At 43.1% G+C, this 10,376-nt stretch overlaps 1 non-coding gene and 1 pseudogene across 1 annotated transcript; both read left to right on the forward strand.

The window, feature by feature from the left end:
* Positions 1 to 6,070: 6,070 nt before the first annotated feature.
* LOC124052172 lies at positions 6,071 to 6,189 on the forward strand. Its single transcript, XR_006841951.1, has one exon. It is a non-coding gene; the product is annotated as a 5S ribosomal RNA (ribosomal RNA).
* Positions 6,190 to 6,506: 317 nt separating this feature from the next.
* On the forward strand, positions 6,507 to 6,615 carry LOC124052183 (annotated as a pseudogene).
* Positions 6,616 to 10,376: the final 3,761 nt, after the last annotated feature.

Raw genomic sequence — 10,376 nt, forward strand, 5'->3', positions numbered from 1 at the left:
CTGTAAGACACTTTTTTTTCTTCAGTTCTCAGGAGGAGATGGACTGGGCTGTACTGTATGTGTGGCTACTTTGTGGTTATGTGGGCTCTTTCTAGTAGACAGGCTTGTGCTACATATCACATCTTATATGCAGCTTTGATTTTGTATTTGTTCATTTCAGTTCATTTGTGTGGGGTGGATGAATTTGTGCAGGTAATTTTGAACTCTGCTGGCTGAGGGGAGCAAAGAATGGCCTCCAGAAACTTTTTGAGCAAGAGTTGTTCAAGGTCAAGGTCAAGGAGATTTTTTTTTATTGTCATTACAACCGTGTGTGTAGTGCATACAGCCATGACACAACGTTCCTCCAGGATACTACATGGTGCTTAAAAAAGGAGTACAAATATTGAGTATCGAGATAAAAAAAAAAGCATGAGTCCGAAATAAAAGTATAGACAACAAGACAGTGGTGGCAAAGCCATCGTCTGTAGAGCAGTTGGGACGATATGCAAACTGCAGCGGGTCCAGTGAGGCCAGCAACAGGGTCTTGATGTGACTCATAACAAGCCTCTCGAAGCACTTTTATATTTGTATGTATATTTGTATATTTAGATTGTTACGAGTGCTGTGCTTATCCTTCATTATCTGACTCATGGTTCAACTGTTCACAATTCATAGAAACATTGGTGTCTGGTCATTTAAAGTGACAATTATGTAAGCCCCCTGTTTAATGAATTTTGTGCAAATACTCAAAGTATGGATTTGAATCTTTTCCTGTGTTTTGTGTTCAGCCTCTGATTGTGAAGGAAAAGGCAGAGAACCTCATACACCAACCATTATTTGGTTTAGTGTAATACATTATCAGCACTGGCCAACTACATGGGCATTTCACAAAGGACTTCAAATTTATGCAAAGTAAATGAGTCTAGCCAAGGATTTATTCAACACATGTCAAAAACGAAAACAAGCTGAGCATGTCAAAATATTCAGTCTCTTTAACTAAAGGGAAGAACTTGTGCAGTTCTACTGGGAACAGGAATGAGTGCAGACAACAATCATACTGACCCCAAGCAATACCTGAACCTTGGAGACAGATATTCATTTAGTGTTTAAAGATTTAGGTAGTTGATTAATGGTCGTTCATTAAATATTCTTTTTGAGTTGAGCAAAAAGAAACTCTCCAGCCATGTGGCTCTATGGCTCCTATACATTACCTTCTCTCTACTCTCAGGGTTTCTATTCTCTGCACCCAAGAGGAAGAAACTTGCTCTAAATTCACTCCTTTTTTTCCCTGCTAATCAGCAAAAGAAACTGCAAGGTTCTGAATCAAATTATTTTGATCATCTGGACAACCCATCTGTTGGGATCTCTGGCCATGCGCTCTGGAGAACAATAGAGCGGCCTACATGTAACCCATAAAGCCTGAGTTAGAGTGACTAACTGTTAGGGACCCCACTCATGACGTGCACCTAAGTCATAAATTCCTGAGTTTAAACTCAGAACCGGCACGGACATTGGCTGTGTGCCAGCCATCTCCACGGGGGTCCGAGGTGACGTCACTCAGGTAATAAAAGGTCACTGCGACCATCAGCCTTGGCTTTTTTCCCGTGCGTGCTGTGACAGTGAGAGCTTCTCCAGGCTCTCCAAATGTCCAAACCGCCAAAAGGGAGCAAAAATCAGACGTTTGATTAACATCATTTTAGATCCCGGGTCACAGTTCTGCAACTCGCAGGCCGAGAAACAGACTGCTGTAATTGTCTGTAACTTTTCTTTTTTTTTCCTCATCCGACGTGGATCGCTGGGCAATCAGCTGATCGCACGTTAACGAGCCGCGCGCCGACTTTGTTAAGGACGAAAACAAAGGTTGTTAACTTTGTCACCGGTGATTTTCTCCGCTGCCGCCGAGAGATCAACACTCCGCATCATCTGAGATAACGGACCGCTAGCATCCCGCCGAGGACGACGCTGCGAACGTTTAAGCGGATCATTATTTCAAACTCCGAAAGATCGGAGCTACGCAAAGTAAGAGGCTTATGTCTGGGCAGAGATAGCGTAAATAGCGTTTGTTTACACATGTTACACATTACGCATTGTAACTTTTAAGTGCTGCATTCATTGATTTTGTTTCCAATCGGCCATTTCCGCCGCTTCAGCGAGACCGCGCGTCACCAGTTAAAGGACCAATAGCTGAGCAGATAAGCTCCGGTTTACTGACTCCGCTCTTGGTGGTGGTGATACGCGAGGCTCCAAAGAATTGGAGTGGATTCTTTATTTGGGTTGTGTTTCTTGTATTTTCATTTCTATCTTTCCTCTCATTCTTGTTTTGCTGGTTCGATTCCCCGTCCCGGTGTCCATGGCTGAGGTACCCTTGAGCAAGGTACCTAACCCCCACTGCTCCCCGGGCGCTGCACGCGGTCGCCCACTGCCCCGGGTTTGCTGTGTGTGTGTGCACGTCACTTGGGTGGGTTAAATGCAGAGAACAAATTTCGTTGGAGTGAGTTCCCTCCAATGACAAGATATGTCACTTTCCTTTCCTTTCCTTTTCCTTTCCTGAACGGTGAGGCGAAAGTCCAAGCACGCGATCACGAGCCGTAACAAAAGGGTACGTGGCGCTCAAAGGCTTCGCCCGTTGTTCTCTTCTGTGACCATACAAGCAACATTATGTGGGTTATCACCGACTTGGCTCTGAATAATACGGCCGGCGTATTCTTCTATAGTCATTTTGGGTTTTGCTGAGTCATCACTGGCGTGTGACTAGTTGTTTTGTTTGCTGAGTCATCCTTTATGTGGTGGTTCATCCTGGTGTGCTGACCCCTCCTCATGTAGTCCTCCACCATTTTGGTTGTAGTTTCCCCATTCGCCATTCTGGTTGTAGTTTTCCCACTCATTTTCCCGCCATCTTAATTGTAGTCAGCCACTAGCTTGTTGTTGTTAGCTGCTATCTCGTTAGCCGCTACCTTGCTAACCGCCATCTTGTTTGTTTTTAGCCACTAGCTTGTTAGCCGCTACCTGGCTAGCTTGTTAGCCTCCACCTTGTTTGTTGTCATCTCTCTCTCTCTCACACACACACACACACACACTCCTGTATATATGCACACCTATGTATAAATATACTCTTGCTGCTGTACCTGTGTTATCCCTAGTTAATAGTTAATGTGTGTTGATAAAACTTAGATTATAATAGTGTTTATTACAAAGTGATACTTATCTATGGATGGTTGTTGCTGGTTAATAAATCCTGTTATATTTTAACCTGTCGTTGTCTGTGGTTATTGTGTATGTACTTGTGATAACAGCTGAATTCATGACAGCCAGTGCTCGGATTCATCCTTCACAATTTTAAGAGACTGTTATTTCCCATTTATTAATTTGGCTATTGGTCCCTGGTGACAGGGTGGTGCCCCGATATTTACGTGTATTAAGCATACACTGATTTTACTTTAATGATTATTTCCCATAATCATTGACTGTTTGCCAATAACCAAATTGCTCCTACTAAGTCGCACAATACATCCTATTCACCATAACATGAAAAGATGAACTCAAAGGATTTCTACAGTCTCATCTAGGTGGGTGCAGTAACACAGAACTTTTCCAAGAGCTCATGTGCACAAAACAGAATGACAATGAGACGCCACAACAGTTCTTGTAGCGAGTTATCGGCCTCAAACAAAAGATTTTGTTCGCTTCCAAATACACTGACAAAGATGTGAAATACAATACAAGCACAGTTCAAGACATTTTTCTCCACACAATATATCAGGGTCTTGGCCACAAGCATGATGACATATGTCGAGAGCTGAAACCCCTGCTCTCAGACAGCAACGCGTCTGATGAGACAATCCTAAAACAAATGATGAAGATAACAAACACTGAGAACAAGAGACAAAGACGTCTGGGGACAGTTGTGCGTCAGAAATATGTAAATATACATAGCACACAACTTGAAGCCGCCGCAGCACAAGACAAGAGAACCAAAGTTGATGTGGAACCAGTCCCTGCCACGGGACAAGCAGTGACTGGGCCTCCCTCACAGTCCCAACTGAGCCCACCCCACACTGCTGAGTGTGACATGTGTGACTCTAACATCAAAAAGACTCAGTGAGCTGTAATGAAACAAAAGCAGAAAGACACCTATGAGCAAACATTTGCCCAATCCCCTCTTTCCATGCCCACACAAATGAGTAGGCGTCTGGCCAAGTTCATAGGAGCCAAAGCCCTTGTGCAGTGTAACTTAAACGGCTTGATAGTCAAAGCATTGCTGGACACGGGAGTTCAAGTGAGCATGATTGAGTGAAGCTGGAAAGAGTAATACTACCAGACACACCAGTCAGACCGCTCAGTGAAATATTTGATGACAAGGAAGAGCTAGAGGTCCAGGCTGTGAATGGAGACATTCTTCCTTTTGATGACTGGGTCCTCATCACAGTCAGCTTGAGTGGAAATGGCAGCTTCAGTGAACCCATAACAGTACCTTTCCTTGTCTGCAGTGTTCCACTTGGCCAGCCACTACTTGGATTCAATGTGCTGGAGGAAGTGGTCCGAAGTCGACCAGCAGAACTCGTCTCAGCTTTTATCACTCTCCTTGCTGATGCAATGTCAATGTCTACTGAGAAAGCTGAGTCACTAGAGACCTTTATTCAAGCTGGCAAAACATCTGCGCATCATGGACGGCTGCGGACTGGCACTCATGATACGATTATTCCAGCTGGACAAGTAGCTTGGATAAAATGCCAGGTTCCATCTGCTATCGATCGACCTGATCTTCTTTTATTTGAACCTAATGAAGATGATGCGCACTTGTCAGAGTTAATGGTAGGAGAGGGCCTACTGAAAGTGCAGAGTTCAAAGAGACCCTATGTTACTATCCCAGTAAAGAATAGCGCAAAACATTCAGTCACTATACCAAGAAAGACAGCCCTAGGTAGTGTTCAGACTGTGGCAAAGGTGATTCAAAAAGACCCACTGGAGGGATCCAAGACAAGAACAGCGGTCAGTAACGCTCCAGTAACAACCACTACAACCAGTCCAGTCTTGTGGCAGCCTCCAGACTCTATGCACAGTAAGTGCTAAACTGTTAACGGTAATGAAAGTTTGGAAATGCATTCAAATCAATTTAAATGGATAACTATTTAGCATGGATTTTGTATTTAGTATTGATGTAAACATGTATTCTGTATATGGAGATTTAGTTTCTAATGGGTATTTGTTTGACATGGAAATTGAAATACATATGTTACATGACATTAGACATAAAGTATACATTGCATGTAAAGATGATTCTTAAAGGGAACATGTACCTATTCAGGGAAATGTTTAATAAAATAACTGCAGAGAGCACAAATACGCTGTTGCCCTGCCTCATCTTTATTCTCCTGAATTTCAGGATATTTATCTGTTCTTATGGTGCCGTCTCGGCGGTACCCGCTACATATAGCCCATTTTTACAAGCAGTTTGTCTCAAAGAGCTTTACAAAACATCATAGCAACATCCTCTGCCCTTCGACCCTCACATCAACGAAGGAAAAACTCCCAGATAAACCTTTAACAAGGAAAAATGGAAGAAACCCCAGGATCAACAATAGAGGAGGGATCCCTCACCCAGGGCGGGTGGTGGATGTTGTGCAGGCAGGAAAGCAGTTAACAACATGAGATATGGGATAGATGGGGAATGGTCAGTGTAGATGGGGTTAAAGTTAAAGACTTGTGGCCTAAATATTGAGATAAAAGAGAGTAAAATAATTAAGCTTTCTAATGTGCTCCCTTTGGTGACCAGGACACCAACAAGAGCCTGGAGTAGCTGTCACTGTAGCGACGGTGCACAGGGAAAAAGCCTGGAGGTGTGCAGCAAGGATGCTTTTATTACCTGGATGACATGACTAAAAGGGAATGGGGACCCCCAGTGGCTCTCACCCAACTTAAACTAAACCTCACACCTAGGTATGGAGAGTGAGGTTTTGGCACTCATTCAAAGAAAGGGAAAAAAAGAAATCTTCAATCTTGTGGGGGTCTCTCTATCATGAATCTCAGCACATGGCATGAGATCCCAACATTCACTATAAATTTAAAAGGCCCCGCCGTGAGGACTGAGGCAGCTTACGGCCATACCACCCTGAACACGCCGGATCTCGTCCGATCTCGGAAGCTAAACAGGGTCGGGCCTGGTTAGTACTTGGATGGGAGACCGCCTGGGAATACCAGGTGCCGTAAGCTTTTTCACTCCCCTTAGCAACCAGGAAAGGGCTCTCTTGGTACCTCAGTGGAGATCCATCCCTGATGAAATGAGCAGCTTTGAATCATAACCAGCTACGATGGCAAGCGTGGAATGTCGCCTAGATCCAGTTTTCTCCAGAACTACTGCTTCGTTTCAATGTTTCATATTCGTGAGACTGTATGCTACTTATCTAGTACACTTGAGAAGAGAATATTGTATGTTCATTCCATATTCACTGTAATCCGAAGATTTATTTCATCTCCAGCATAGCGATGCCACGGCGTCTTTAAAAGGCCCCGCCGTGAGTACTGAGACGGCTTACGGCCATACCACCCTGAACACGCCCGATCTCGGAAGCTAAGCAGGGTCGGGCCTGGTTAGTACTTGGATGGGAGACCGCCTGGGAATACCAGGTGTAGCAAACCCATTTCTTTTGTTCTGTATTTGCTGTTTCTTGTTTTGTGTGTGTAATGTATGTATGTATGTAAAAATAATAATTATATGTTACGCCCGTTATTGAGTTAACGGTTGTTTTGTAAATAGAGAGATTTTATTTTGAAAATCACTACATCACACTGACTCCTTGTGTGGCGTTGCTGGGGAAACCAAAAACTGTTGGGATAGAAAGGAATTAACGGCAAACGAGAAAAGTAAGTTGCAGGAGAAAATTTTTAAGACAGCAAAACAGAAACGACACAACATCTAAATTGATTATTGCAACCCCCCGAGGAGGCACAAGGTTGGTGTGTGTTGATTTTTAATTATTTCTGAATTAACTGATTATTTGTTATACATGTATATACACTTTATATCTAAACTCTTTGATTGAAACGTACTGTGAATGTTAACCGTTTATTGTGGACAGAGGTGGAAACGGAGATGTGATCGTTGTGTTTGTTTTTTATTTGTTTGTCAGTTCTCACGTTGGTTCATAGAGCTGGTTTATGGATCGGCAATAAACCTTTAAAACCATCAGTCGAGTCTCTCACCATCTTTCGGAGGGTATGCTACAGCGAGAACTTCACCCAGCAATCGACCGTTGGCATCATTGTCGCTTGCGGCATTCGTCTGTGAACTCAACGATTAACGGCACGGCAAGGCACAGAGCAGCGCTGCAGCAACGCGTAGTGAAATGACGGTTAAGGGACGGTGAGGAACACAACTATAGTCAGAATGGATGCTTTAAATGAACAGATAAATAAATTACAAACAGAAATTGATGAAAGTAAAGGCTTGCTAAATCAAAAGGATGAAGAAGGCTCGTCAAAGCAGGAATTAAAGGAACTAACTGAAATGGAAAAAATACAACTAGTTGAGCTTCAACACAAAATAGATTACACTGAAGAATTAAGGTCATTACGACATTCAGAACGCAAAAGTGTACCCACTGAGAAATTTCTTGCTTATCAAAAGGAGGAACAGAGTAAAAAGGAAAGGAGATTGCTTAGTCTTTATGAACAATGGAAAATTCAAATCAGATCTGCCAAAGAAGACTTAAAGAAAAACGCTTCAGATATGGAACTGGCTAACATGGCAGACACCATTGAAAATGGAAAAGATGACATTCTGAAAGCTTACAATGAAATAAGACATGGTGTCATACCAACCACTGATCTGAGACGCAGAATAGATGCTTGTGAGGCTGTCACCAGAGACATTATGAAAATAATCAATGAACGCATATCTGGAATAGATGATTACTTTGATGCAGAACGTGAAAGGCGCAAACTCCGTCAGCTACACGAGCATGACTATGCCCACTCCGTATATGGGACTGCTTCTCAGTCTGCTAGCAGTCACTTATCTGAAACATCAATCCTGACTGCAAAGAGGGCTGAAGCCGCCGCAGAGCTCGCTGCAAAGGAGGCTCAATGTAAACTAATGGAGGAAGAAAGAAAGCAAAAGGAAAAAATAAGAATGATGGAGTCTGAATTAGAACGTTTACAAGCAGAAAGGGACATAGTGGTTGCACGTGTCAGATTGGAAAGCTATGACAGAGAAATCAGACAGGAAACTGACAATCAGCCCTTACAGCAATAAACAGTATATACAACAGACATAACCCTGCCACTCACTTTGTGTATCCCCAAGACCCTTCCATTGTTCCACCAAATCCCTCCACTGATATCTCCTCTCTAGCCCAAGCGATACAAGACAGCATAACCATCAACAGACTCCCCATGCCAATGCCCACAGTGTTTAGTGGAGACCCTATCCACTACATTGAATGGAGAGCTTCATTCATGTCACTGATGGATAAAAAAGGTATCTCATCAGCTGACAAACTTTATTATTTAAAGAAACATGTCAGTGGTCCTGCTCACAAATGTATTGAAGGCACCTTTTATAGAAATGATGATGAAGCATACAGAGATGCATGGAATAAGCTCAATCAATGCTACGGACAGCCATTTGTTATCCAAAGGGCCTTCAGGGACAAGCTATCAAAATGGCCAAAGGTACATGCTAAAGATGCTGAAGGATTAAGGGCCTTTTCTGATTTCCTAAATGCTTGTCACCAAGCCATGCCTCATGTGAAAGGTTTAGAAATACTGAATGATTGTGAAGAAAACCAAAAGCTAACACTGAAAATTCCTGATTGGCTAGCAGTCCGTTGGAACCGTCGGGTTTCAATGGTCTTCATGGAAGGTTTAGATTTCCCCACCTTTGAAGACTTTGCCACATTTGTGTCAGTAGAAGCTGAGATAGCATGTAACCCAATCACTTCCCTGCATGCTCTGCACTCATCGAGCTCATCCTATGGCAGAAGAAGCACAAATGATACAAAGGGAAGTAAAGTAAGCGTCTTCAGCACTCAAACCAATGCAAACATTAATAACTTCAGATCAAACAATGGAAAAGAAAAGCCTGTCTGCATGTGGTGCAAAGACGACAAGCATCAACTATCCAAGTGCACAAAGTTAAAGAAAAATCCCTTGATGAACGACGAATATTCATAAAAGACAATAAACTGTGTTATGGATGTGTCAAACCAGGTCACAGCGCCAAGGAATGTCGTCACCGTCACACTTGTGAGCTATGTAAAGGAAGGCATCCCACCTGTCTGCATGATGAAAATTATAAAAGGCATGAGGTGAAAAACAAACCTGTAGTCATGGAGAGAGAAAATTCTACAGGTGATGTAGACGCAGCTTCAAACTGTGCAAATGAAATCGTTACAGCTAGCCCACTCTGTGTCACTAAAGAGGGTGGGTCATGCAGCACATCCATGATTGTTCCTGTGTGGGTCTCCTCTGACACACAACCATTCAAAGAGAAGCTCATCTACGCATTGTTAGACACCCAGAGTGACAGCACCTTCATTGAGAGAAGTAAGTGATGAATTACAACCAAACTCTTCCCCTGTGCAACTGAAACTCACTACTATGATGGGAGACAGCATGATAATGAAAAGTGAAAGAGTAGATGGACTCCGTGTAAGAGGCTATAATTCAGGTGTTTACATTGACCTTCCTTCTTCATATACAAAAGATTGCATCCCATGAACCGAGATCACATACCTACCATCAAACAGCGAAACAATGGCCCCACCTAGCAGCAATCGCAGATCAGATGCCACCTCTCCTAAGCTGTGAGGTAGGACTCCTCATTGGGTATAACTGTCCCAGAGCTATAAAACCCAGACAAATGATTAGTGGAAAAGACAGTGAACCCTACGGTGTACTTACAGACTTAGGGTGGAGCATTGTGGGCTGCTCTACACCTGGCCTTAACGAAGGACACTCCAGCCTTTGTCACAGAGTCACAGTAAAGGAACTCCCTCCAGTAACGCCAATAGATGTGATAAACATCCTGGAGTCAGACTTTAAGGACACCAAAGGAGATGACAAAATTGTCTCACAAGAGGATCTTATGTTCTTGAGCAAACTCAAAGATGGAATAAAGAAAAATGCTCAGGGACATTATGAGATGCCTCTACCATTTAGAAAACGGCCATCCTTACCTGATAATAAAAGGCTTGCTGAAATCAGGCTTAGTCATTTACGGCGGAAGTTCAGCAGGGATGAGAAATACAAAAGAGACTACACAATATATATGAAGGAAATCATAGAGAGGGGTGATGTGGAAGAGGTACCTGCAGATGCAGCTCAAGGTGAGCGATGGTATATTCCACATCATGGCATTTATCACCCTCAGAAGCCCGATAAACTGCGCATTGTGTTTG

The sequence above is a fragment of the Scatophagus argus genome, chromosome 20 (assembly GCF_020382885.2).
Source record: "Scatophagus argus isolate fScaArg1 chromosome 20, fScaArg1.pri, whole genome shotgun sequence".
Classification (NCBI taxonomy): domain Eukaryota; kingdom Metazoa; phylum Chordata; class Actinopteri; family Scatophagidae; genus Scatophagus; species Scatophagus argus.